The following is an 11,399-nucleotide window of genomic DNA, read 5'->3' on the forward strand; positions in this document are numbered from 1 at the left end:
TTCCCCACTGTGTTCACATCCATGTAGATCTTATGGCATGAAATGAAAGGAACTGAAATTGTTTCCTTCTCTATGAAGAGCTGACACACTTTTGATCCTGGTCCCTCCCAGCTCCCCCCACCTCCCAGACAATAATAACCCTTACGTCTAAATTAGGGGGAGAGTGGAAGAGGAAATCAAGAGAATGAGTGGAGGGGGCAACAAAAATGAAGTTAAGGAACAGAAAAAAAAAGAGGAAGTGGAGGCAAAGGTTACTGTGGCCACAGAGCAGCCTTCCTGCTCAGAAGGGAAAGGGAATTAGAGCCTCCGACGAAGAACCGGGACTGCCTCTTCCCTGAGCGGGTCCCACAGCACCGCTTCCGCAGCTCTGCTCCCTTCCTCCCGCTTGCTGGGGGTGGGGTGAACACCCCACTTCACTGAGCCCGCCCACATCTACAAACACATCCTTGGCCTCCGTATAATTGCTTTGGCTCTCACCCACCTCCTCTTTCAGACAGTGTCTTTCCTCTGTCTGACTTCCTTCTTGGGGTCTAACCAAAGCCCTTCCCCAAGGCTGACCCCTCATTCAGCTGGTCAACGTGACACAGGGTCCCCTACAGACACTATAACGTAGTGCATCTTCTTATAGTGTCGATTGTATTTGCTGCCAAGCAATAAAAATTTCCTTTCTTTTAATGCAAAAATGCTTTATTGTTTTCATTTGGTCCACGGCTTGGGAGAGGGCTCCAAGGTGGTTAAAAAGCTGCCCAGTGGCTGCAGGGAGAGGCTCAGGCCCAAGCCCTGACACCGGGGGGATGCAGAGGGGCCCCTCAAGAGTCTCTGGGTTCCTGCGGCTCTAGTCATGCTTGAGGGTGAGCCTTTCAAAGAACTACTTGCTGGGCTTCCCTGGTGGCGCAGTGGTTGGGGGTCAGCCTGCTGATGCGGGGGGCATGGGTTCGCGCCCCGGTCCGGGATGATCCCCCGTGCCGCGGAGCGGCTGGGCCCGTGAGCCGTGGCCGCTGGGCCTGCGCGTCCGGAGCCTGTGCTCCGCGACCGGAGAGACCACGACGGTGAGAGGCCCGAGTACCGCAAAAAAACCAAAAAACAGAAAACACAAAGAACTACTTGCCCCGCCCTGCCTTGGGGCCGGCAGCCCCGAAGTCAGCCAGGTGGTCGCCATCTTCCTGATGAGTTTCACCTGTTCACATGGGCGCGGCTCTCCCGGAAGTCGGAAGTGGGGGTCTGCGCGGCAGCGGCCGGGGCGCGCAGGTCCGCAAAGACCTGGCTCAGGTTCTTCTCCAGGGCCGTGGAGGCCTTCACAGCACCTGGGGTTTCGCCCCTCTCATCTTGGGACGGCATCTGCACGTCCTGGAAGAGGGTTTCACATCGTCCTGCGCCGCGCTGGTTTTGCATCTTCAAGAGATGCTGGGCGCCCTTGCGCTTCTCCTCGGCCCACTGGTCGAGGCGCCCACGGCCAGCAGAGCCTGAAGTAGAAGCGCCGGGAGAGGTAGGTGTAGGAGGCCCGCAGATACAGGTTGACCAGGCGGTTATCCATGGCCTTCTGCTAGGTGGAATAATTCTGACAAACCTGGAGCTCGTGGTTGATCCACACTAAGGAGCTAAGCTCAAAAAAAGAAAGAAAGAAAAAAAAAGTGTTGTATGGTCCCAGAGGCCGAGCATGGCTAAGTGCTTGGTTCTGAAGGGTGGGACTGGAAAAGACGTTGGAGGGTGGTGGGAAGCTGGAAGAAGCGGCATCCCTGGGTCTTTGCGGTCCAAACACTGTTGAAGAAAGAGATCAGCTACCGCCGGGCACTCGGCCTAAGAGTTTTATATTAAAGCAAACTTGGGTGTATTATGGTGTAAAATGTCAAATCCAACAGGAGACTTGATTTATCAATGTTGAGCTTTCAGTTGCTTCAAGGTCGGTTCACTCAGACCCTCAGGGTTCTCAGTTCACCCTGCTCTGCTGCTAGAGGTGTTTTCCTACAGATGCTTGAGGAAATCTGGCCTTATTTGTTTCTCTTCTTAGGAGCATCTGTGTTGTGAATGGCAAAAAGTATTCAAGAACCAAAGAAATGACACTTAACTGATAGAAATGAAGGTGGTTTGATGGGAGGTGGAAGAGATCCTTTGGTGGGTGTGTGAAGCAACTCTAATTTCACATATTCTGCCAACTGATGGGGCCAGCTCTGTTTATAAATCTCTATGTGGGCCAGGTAATACAAATAGGAAGGATTTAATGAGAGTTTATTAGATTGTCTTTCCCCAAGGTATGTTTCATGGTATTTTAGTCTGGTAAAATGCCTCAAAAAAGAAGAGTTCATGGTACTCAGATAAGTTTGGGAGACACCGTCTTGGAAATTCACCAAGAACAAAGATGTTAAAGGCTATGAGAAAGCATGTAGCAAAACAAACAAGTATGTGTGACGCAGCGTTTCCCAAATATAGATATTTTTTCCTACGTAACTCTTTTTTATAATTCCATTGTAATACCTCAGAATTAGTGTTTGGGGGAACATGCCTAGGGAAACACCTTATAGGTTATATTACAGGCTAGAAGTTACCAATCTTTTCCTCACCCAGGATTCCTTTTTTGGTTTTCCCCTTTTATCTCATGTTTTGAACATTTTTCCTAGTAAATAAAACCATACTTATCTCACTCAAATGAAGTTATGTAAGCATAGGAATGTATAAGAAATATTCCCCGCTGCAGATTCCTTAGTTTTGGCTACCAACCTGTACCTGTTCCTAGGTCCATTCTGCTGTGGGTATTCAGTTTGGATATTATAACCTGATAACAGTCTGAGCCCTCAGTTTCATCAGAGAAATTCCTGTGGTATCATCAACAGCCAATCAGAACTTTTGAGTAACTTGAGCTAGACAGTTGCCAGACTGAACTGATATAATTCTAGCCCAAAACAAAGAAGATGTTATAGTTAACTTGTGTAAATAAATGTATGGTGCATATACAGTGTCTTTAGAAGTTGAAAAATATTTAAAGTAGCCCCAGGATGTCTTGCTAACTTCACAGATCCCTAAACATCCAGGTATTACAGATTTAGGTGTACAATAGGCCATGTTACAAATGTTATTATCGCACTTCTCTGAAATATGTTACTTTTGTATTCAAAGTTCTGTTAATGTAAAGATGACTTCATATTACATAGATAAATCTCAAGATCACAAAAAGTGATAACATATTACAAAACTTATGAAAAGTAAGAAGATTGTGAAACATGAAAAACCCTTTGTTCTTTAAGCAGAAATTTTTATTCCAAGTTAATTGAATGTAAAGACTTTAGAAGAACCACATTTATGCATTGTATTTTGCAGATGACAAGGAATTTCTACATTAATCATCTCACTTAATTCTCCCAGTAATCAGGCGATGTTTTTATCAGCACACCATGTGGCATTGGCCACATTATATAATTTTTAGAACCTTTTGTTTGCAAATGTTAGAAACCCAAAATAAACTACCTTATTCAAGAAAGAATTTGTTGGAAGGTTACTGATGGTTTTTTTTCCATCGACTTCTAGGAAGCGTTGAATATCAAAACACAGGAAGAGCAGAGATGCAGCTGGGTTATAAACACCTTGAGCCAGGGACTAGAAGGCTGTCAAGATTTTTCTCAGTCTCACGTGCCTCTCTGGATATTGGCTTCACTGTCTCTCATTTCAGACTGCCTTTCTCTACTTGTTGGAAGACTTGCTTATCAGAAGCATCTGAGTTTTATATCAAAGTATGGAGCCACTGGAGAGAGATTAGTTCAACTTGAACCTAATTCCAAGGCCACAGGCCACCAAAAGGACTGTGGCTCAGCTCAAGTCCGGTGCTTACCTGTAAAGGAATGAACAGTAGCCGGGGATCTGGGGCCTAATGTACACATACAGTGGCTCATGTAGCAAAAAATATAGGTGAAGAGGAGTTGTGTCTTAGAAAAGATGTGCTAGGCAGATGATTCCGGAGGTGTGTACTTCATGTCATGAACTAGTGGCCTGTCAGCAAAACCCCTGAGTCCACATTAGCTGAATTGATGCTCAAGTACATCAGGGAAGGATCATATAATAATAGAAACTCCGGGCTTCCCTGGTGGCGCAGTGGTTGAGAGTCCACCTGCCGATGCAGGGGACACGGGTTCGTGCCCCGGTCTGGGAGGATCCCGCGTGCCGCGGAGCGGCTGGGCCTGTGAGCCATGGCCGCTGAGCCTGCGCGTCCGCAGCCTATGCTCCGCAACGGGAGGGGCCCCCATACCGCAAAAAAAAAAAAAAAAAAGAAACTGCATGGGTCATTACCTTCAAGGAGGCCAAATCTTCCCCATTTCACACCAAAAGAAATTAAACCATGTTCTGTTCAGGCCTGGGGTAAACATGGCAGAGATTTGTTCTTGAGTTCCCATTTTAGGGGTAAAACTGATTAGGAGAGAGCTGTGAGAAAATAAGTCATGATCTGAGGAAGAGAGGGCATCTCTGTGCCTGAACTATTACCTTATATGACAATTGACAGTGAGATAAGGATGAGGGTTTTGGCTGGACTTTAAACTGCAATTACCTAACCTGTTACCTTCCCGGGAAGGTCTGTCTGTCCCCAGATACCTCAACCCCTCTTCCAGGAGGGAGGAGGAGTGAAAAAAGGTGTGGGAAGAAAAGCAACAATTCTAGGAATTAAAAAGAGGAATTGTTTGGTTCTCAGGCAGGTGTCAGATATATACAACTATAAACAAGTATGCAATTGCAAAACCAGAAATCTGTTTTTTAGGAACTTAGCAACTTGTTTGAATGATCTGTAATCATTTCCTTTTATTTCTCTTGGTATTGTTCTTGAAAGTGACTGAAAATTTCAGCTGTGCTAAGGGGAACTTCCACCCTCCCCACCCCTCCCCTAAACCCTCTGCCATTCTGTACCCATATTTTCTGGGAGGAGCCTAATATCCCTGGAGCCGGTTTTGGTGATGGCTCTAGAATAAAGAGGCCAAGAGAAACTCCCCCTTTTGTGGTTGGTAGTGGTGGCAGGAGGAGGAGGCTATGTTGGAAGGTGTGATGGTTAATTTTATGTGTCAACTTGCCTAGGCTGTGGTGCTCAGATAGTTGGTCAAACATTATTCTGGATATTTTTGTGATTTTTTTTTTTTTTTTTGGTTTGGATGAGATTAGCATTTAAATTGGTGGACTTTGAGTAAAGCAGATTGCCCTCCATAATGTGGGTGGACCTCATCCAAACAGTTGAAGACTTGAGTAGAACAAAGACTGAGCTCCCTGAACAAGAAGGAATTCTACCAGCAGACTGCTTTTGTACTCTTTCCTGGGTCTTTGGCCTGCCCTGTAGATTTTGGACTTACCAGGCCTCTCCAATTACATGAATAAACACACACACACATCCTGTTGGATCTGTTTCTGTGGGTCGAGGTTTTTCCTACAGCCAGACTTTACACAGAGATTGCCCAGTCAGAGCTCTTCTTAAAGCACGGAGGCTAATTCTGAACAACGTGAATGGACCTAGAGAGTATTATGCTTAATGGAGTAAGTCAGAGAAAGACAAATACTCTGTGTTATCACTTACATGTGGAATCTAAAAAATAAAACGAATGTATATAACAAAACAGACTCACAGATACAGAGAACAAACTAGTGGTTATTGGTGGTTATTGGTGGAGAAGGAAGGGGAGAGGGACAAGATAGGGGTGGGGGATTAAGAGACACAAACTACTATGTATAAAATAAAGAAGCAACAAGGATATATTGTACAGCCCAGGGAAATATAGCCATGGTTTTGTAACAACTTTAAATGGAGTATAATCTATAAACATATTGAATCACTGTGTTGTACACCTGAAACTAATACAGTATTGTAAATCAACTTTAAAAAACAGTTGTGGAGGCTGTACATAGCCCTATTCTTGAAAAACATAACAAGAGAGAAGAAATTAATTATCCAGATATCAGTGATTGTTTATCATTCATTAAGGGCCTCTTTCTGCTGGGTCCAGCAAGGTAGAATTTAGCTGTGTAGGGATGAGAGTAAAAGGGGCTCCAGATTAATAGAACAGCTTGTATGGGGAGCATGTAGGGATGTGAGGGGGGAGTGGGTGAGTTTGGTAGGTACCCAGGAAATATGAAGGGATTATAGAAATATTATATTGGAAGATATTTGTACGGCCTTGATTGCCAGGCTAAAGAGGCCTTTTTCTGTACAGGCAAATAGAAGCCAATGAGGATTTTTGAATGAGGGAGTGAAATATTTGGAGGGGAGGAAACGGGCAATGATGTGACATTGAGTGACTTGGAAGGAAAAGATTGGGATAAGAAATCCATTTGGAAAGTTATTGTAATTATCTCTGTATTAATTCCTTTATTCTTTTATTCACCGAATACTTATGGAGCCCCTGTTAGTGCCAGACATTGTACAGCTCACAGAGAAGTAAGATGGCGACTGTGCCTCTGAAAACTCTACCCTTCTGGAGGGACATACGAGTGGTGGGAGAAATGTAAGCAATGCTTGTGGAAATATTTCCCAGCCTCTAGTATTTAGGCCTGAGGCCTGACCCACATCAGATTTTGACACAGAACTGAGAGTTCAGAGTTTTTTAGGGTGCCTCATAAAGTAGTACATAGTACTTTTGTACCTTGTTTATACATGGTCTCATAATAAGAGAAGACAAAGGTCTAAATTGAAGGAGGGAAAATAATCCCAGTAATAATGGACCTGATCTATATATATATATATCTGGTAAACTTGGTGCTCCTGACTCAGATGATGGGCTTCATGAACATAAGAGATTGGACTTGGACCTGCAACCAGGACACAGGATTTTCTTATCTTTCATCTCCACAAAGCATGTGTTATTCTTCTCCCACAAAAGCCCAGCCTAAGGTGCGCTGCCTAATTTATTAAGGAATGATTCCTTTTGCACAGCTGTGTGACCTGTAAATGCCCTCCTCTGAAGGACCAGGCATGCAGAGCAGGGCTCATGCTCTGGGAAGCTGGCCTGCAGAGCGTTTCTGTGGCCCAGTGATAAAAGCAGAGTCACACCCTGTGGTGCCAGGGTTCAGTGAAGGGCTGGGAGGGGTTTTCATTTTGGTCATTCATTCACCCAGAAAGATTCAGCACAATCTCACAAACCTGTTTTCTGAGAAGTCAGGCAACCTGATTGCGCTTTACAGCTTGGTCAATGATATAGTCTAAGGGCTCATAAAAATTAATCTAGACACATGCTACAAAGCTGACACCATGAAATGAAAGAATGAGCAGAGGCCTTTTTTCTACTTGAATCCAGGATAGGTGACACTGCGTGAGGGGCCACAGAGTGCCGAGGAGGAAAGAGGCTTCTTCTGCTGCTTTGCCTGGTTACAACTGGCATGTCTAACTCACCTGAGAAGGGCCCATTCTGTCACCATAGACACAAATAACTGAATAGATGTCATAGGAGTGGCAAAAACTGCCTTTTGAGAGGTTTCTAGAGTGTCCCCCAGCTGGGTTCTTCCTCCAGTTCCTCCTTTCAATGAAATGAAATAATTAATTGTTTTGAAAGTATTAATAGCTATCATTTACTGAGGACCTAATATGTGCCAATTTATTTACACATGTTGTCTGTTTAATTCCTTCCATCACATATCATGTTCAGTATTATTATCCCCTAAGAATCTGATAGAAGATCTTGTCAAGGTCATATAGCTAGAAAATGAGGGAGTCTGTATATTGATACAAACCTAGATCTACCTACTGCCACTGCCCACACTTTTATGAATTCAATCTTATTTAGGACAGTATCTGGGTCATTTTAATTTATTTACTGTGGAGGTAAAATGCAGGTACCGCAGTCATTTACATTCAGTGGAAGGAGGTAAGAGGTCTAATTTTCTTCCTTCTAAAGCTTCTTTAGCTCTCTCCATTGAGAGAGAGTGCAGGGGAAGTTATGTGAAAGAATTTTGAGTCATCCTTTTAAAATACTGTGTCAAATTTTTAATAGCAAGACAGTAGCTATGGAGCTACTTGATATTTTTAGAAATTGAAAATTTGTATGAAAAACAAGTGAAGAATAGTTGGATATATTCCCATTCCTGTTAAGATCTTTGCATATTAGCTTCTAGTATTTTTTTAAAAAGAAAAACTACGTTAGTGTTTTAAAAATAATTCAAACTATTTAGGAAAGTAAAAATGAACAGTAAGAGTGAATCAACTGGAATGCCGCCATCCAGAAATTGCCACAGTTAGTGCTGGATGGACCTGGATTTTTCTGTGCATACAGTCAAATAGATATACTTTATAAAAATGGCATTGTGATATAAGTGCTATTTCTCAATTTAAAAAAAGCCTTTGAATTTTAAAAAAATTTTATTTATTTAAAAAAATTTATTTTTGGCTGCACTGGGTCTTTGTTGCTGTGCGCAGGCTTTCTCTAGTTGCGGTGAGCGGGGGCTACTCTTTGTTGCAGTGAGCAGACTTCTAATTGCAGTGGCTTCTCTTGTTGTGGAGCATGGGCTCTACGTGCACGGGCTTCAGTAGTTGTGGCATGTGGGTTCTACAGCGCACGTTCAGTAGTTGTGGCACACGGGCTTAGTTGCTTCGCAGCTTGTGGGATCTTCCCAGACCAGGGCTCGAACCCGTGTCCCCTGCATTGGCAGGCAGATTCTTAACCACCGCCACCAGGGAAGCCCCAAACCTTTGAATTTAATAGAAGAAAAATCAAATGAAACACAACTGGAGGAACTGTTAAACTTCAAGTAAGTGTTTTTCTTCTTCTCCATTAGGGATATTTCCTAAATATCCCTCTAATGTTACAAAAGAAGTTGTGAAGAACATTTAAATGTATTTTCCCCCAATTTTTGGTGGTATAAAATGAAAACATGAACATCATCACCCTTCCATCTCCCTCTTGCCCATCTCTCAAATGCTGTTATATTATTATTTTCAAATTATCCAGAGTGATAATGTTTACTTTCTGCAATTATAATTTCATTGTTTTAGTGTAACTTCTTTATTTAAATGCAAGTGTTGTTCCTCACCAGTCTTTGTACTATAATTTCTTTGATCTTTAATTCATCTCTTATTTGTTTGGATTTCATTGTCAGATAATTTTTTCAAAAGGGACACATTAGTACCATATTCCTGGTTCTTTCATGTTTGAAAATATCTGTTGTTTTTATACTGGAAAGGTATGACCGAATGAATGATACTGATCAGTTTCTTTTCACTAGAATTTTATGGCTATTTCTCTAGTCTTTGGCTGTTATATGTTATTGGAAGACATATGAGATGAGGCCAGTCTGATCTGTTTCTTCTTTGTAGGTGTATTGAGAGGTCTCCGGAGAAACAGAACTGAAAAGAGAGAGAGAGAGAGATATCCTATATATGATATTTATAGAGATTTATTATAAGGAATTGACTCATGTGGTCATGGAGTCTGAGAAGTCCCAAGTGGGAGACCCAGGAGAGCTGATGTATGGTTCCATTCTGTGTCCAAAGGTCTGAGAAGTAGGAGAGCTGATGGTGTAAGGTCAGGTCTGAAAGCCGGCAGGCTCAAGACCCAAGCAGTCAGGTAGAAGTTTCCTCTTACTTAGCCTTTTTGTTCTATTCAAGTCTTCAGTTGATTGGATGAGAGGCACCCACATTGGGGAGGGCAACCTGCTCTAGTTAGTCTACGGATTCAAATGTTAATCTCATCCAGAAACACCCTCACAGAGTACCCAGAATAACGTTTAGCCAAATGTCTGGGCAGTCAAGTTGACACGTAAAATTAACCATCACAGTAGTAGTATGCTTTCCGGGACATCTAAAGAATTCTTTCTTTGTTCTGATGTTCAGTAGCTAACCCAGGTAGTGTCTATATCAAATTTTCTTGGAACTGACTTGCATATCCAGTTTTTTCCTTCACTTGGGGTGATGGTATGGGGGAATTTTTTGCTACTATACCTTTCACCACAGCTTCTGCTTTATTTGTAGTTTCTGTAGCACAGAAACACCAGTTACCATTATTTGGGATTTTAACCTTTTATTTTCTCTATATTTGTTAAGTGTTGTTCTAATTGAATTTTTATTTGTCTTTTAAAATTTCATATTCAGTGGTGTCTATTCTTCCTTGTCATCTCTGGTTTATCAATTAGTTTTATGATAATATCATTTCAGTTAAATCTTCCTTTTACTCTCGTGTTGTTGTCAGTTTATCTTTGAGCTCATACTTTATTGAATGCATATTCTCCTTAAGTTATGTTATGGCATGAAGCAAATGTTAATGATTTCCTTCTAGATCTTTTCTGTCTTTTCTTCCTCCCTTCCTTCCTTCTTTCCCTGTATTTTGTTTTCAGGTTTTTACATTTATTTTCTGTCTGTTCTTGCCTGGATCAGTTCTGTCCAGGCTTGCCTCTGTTACAGCATGGGAGACTTCTTGACTCAATTCCCACATGACTTCCTCTCTGAGCAAGGGTTCTAAGCTGAGTACCTTTTCTTCTGTTTATTTTATGAAGCTAATATGACTTTGAGGGTCTGATCTTAGAGTCTGTAGCTGAGTTAGACCAGCTCTCTTGTTTCTCTCAGAATCTTCTCTTTCTTTCCCTGGCCATTAATTTTTGATATATAGCATCAGGTTACACCTCTTTCTTTTCTTGGTTGACTTTGGTGAACCTATGCCTAAGAATGTTTTTGAATCTGTATTTTACTGAAATTTAATGTGTTGGGGGAGGGAAATTCTTTTGTTTCCTTTCATATCTTTTTAGAAGTCTTACCCAGAAGTTGGAATAACATGAGAGGGAACTAAATGAAAAAACTGACTTGCATACAAGTCAGAGCAACTTTTTTTTTTTTTTTTAATTAAATTGAGGGAGGGCTTCCCTGGTGGCACCGTGGTTGAGAATCTGCCTGCTAATGCAGGGGACACGGGTTCGAGCCCTTATCTGGGAGGATCCCACATGCCGCGGAGCAGCTAGGCCCGTGAGCCACAGCTACTGAGCCTGCGTGTCTGGAGCCTGTGCTCCGCAACAAGAGAGGCCGCGATAGTGAGAGGCCCGCGCACCGTGATGAAGAGTGGCCCTCGCTTGCCACAACTAAAGAAAGCCCTCGCACAGAAACGAAGACGCAACACAGCAAAAATAAATTAATAAATTAATAAAATCCTACCCCCAACATCTTCTTTAAAAAAAAAAAAAATTGAGGGAGCACCGTCTCATTATGACATTGGAGACTGTATTATACAGGAGAAAGAGTACTGAACTGAGCATTAGGTAACCTTAAATGCTAGCCCTCAGCTCTAGCATATACAGCTAGAATATGCAGCTAAACTGGGGAAAACCTTTGATTTCTCTTTGACCCTATAAAATGGGATGCCTACTTCATAGAATTGCTGTGAGGCTCAAAAGAGACAATTAAGGGACTTCCCTGGCAGTCCAGTGGTTAAGAATCTGTGCTCCCAATGCAGGGGCCTGGGTTT

General features: G+C 42.5%; 1 pseudogene; it reads right to left on the minus strand.

Annotated features, from left to right (window-relative positions):
* Positions 1 to 1,173: 1,173 nt before the first annotated feature.
* On the minus strand, positions 1,174 to 7,363 carry LOC112406374 (ferritin light chain pseudogene; annotated as a pseudogene).
* Positions 7,364 to 11,399: the final 4,036 nt, after the last annotated feature.

This window comes from Neophocaena asiaeorientalis, unplaced genomic scaffold (genome assembly GCF_003031525.2).
Source record: "Neophocaena asiaeorientalis asiaeorientalis breed wild unplaced genomic scaffold, Neophocaena_asiaeorientalis_V1.1 scaffold188, whole genome shotgun sequence".
Taxonomy (NCBI): Eukaryota; Metazoa; Chordata; class Mammalia; order Artiodactyla; family Phocoenidae; genus Neophocaena; species Neophocaena asiaeorientalis.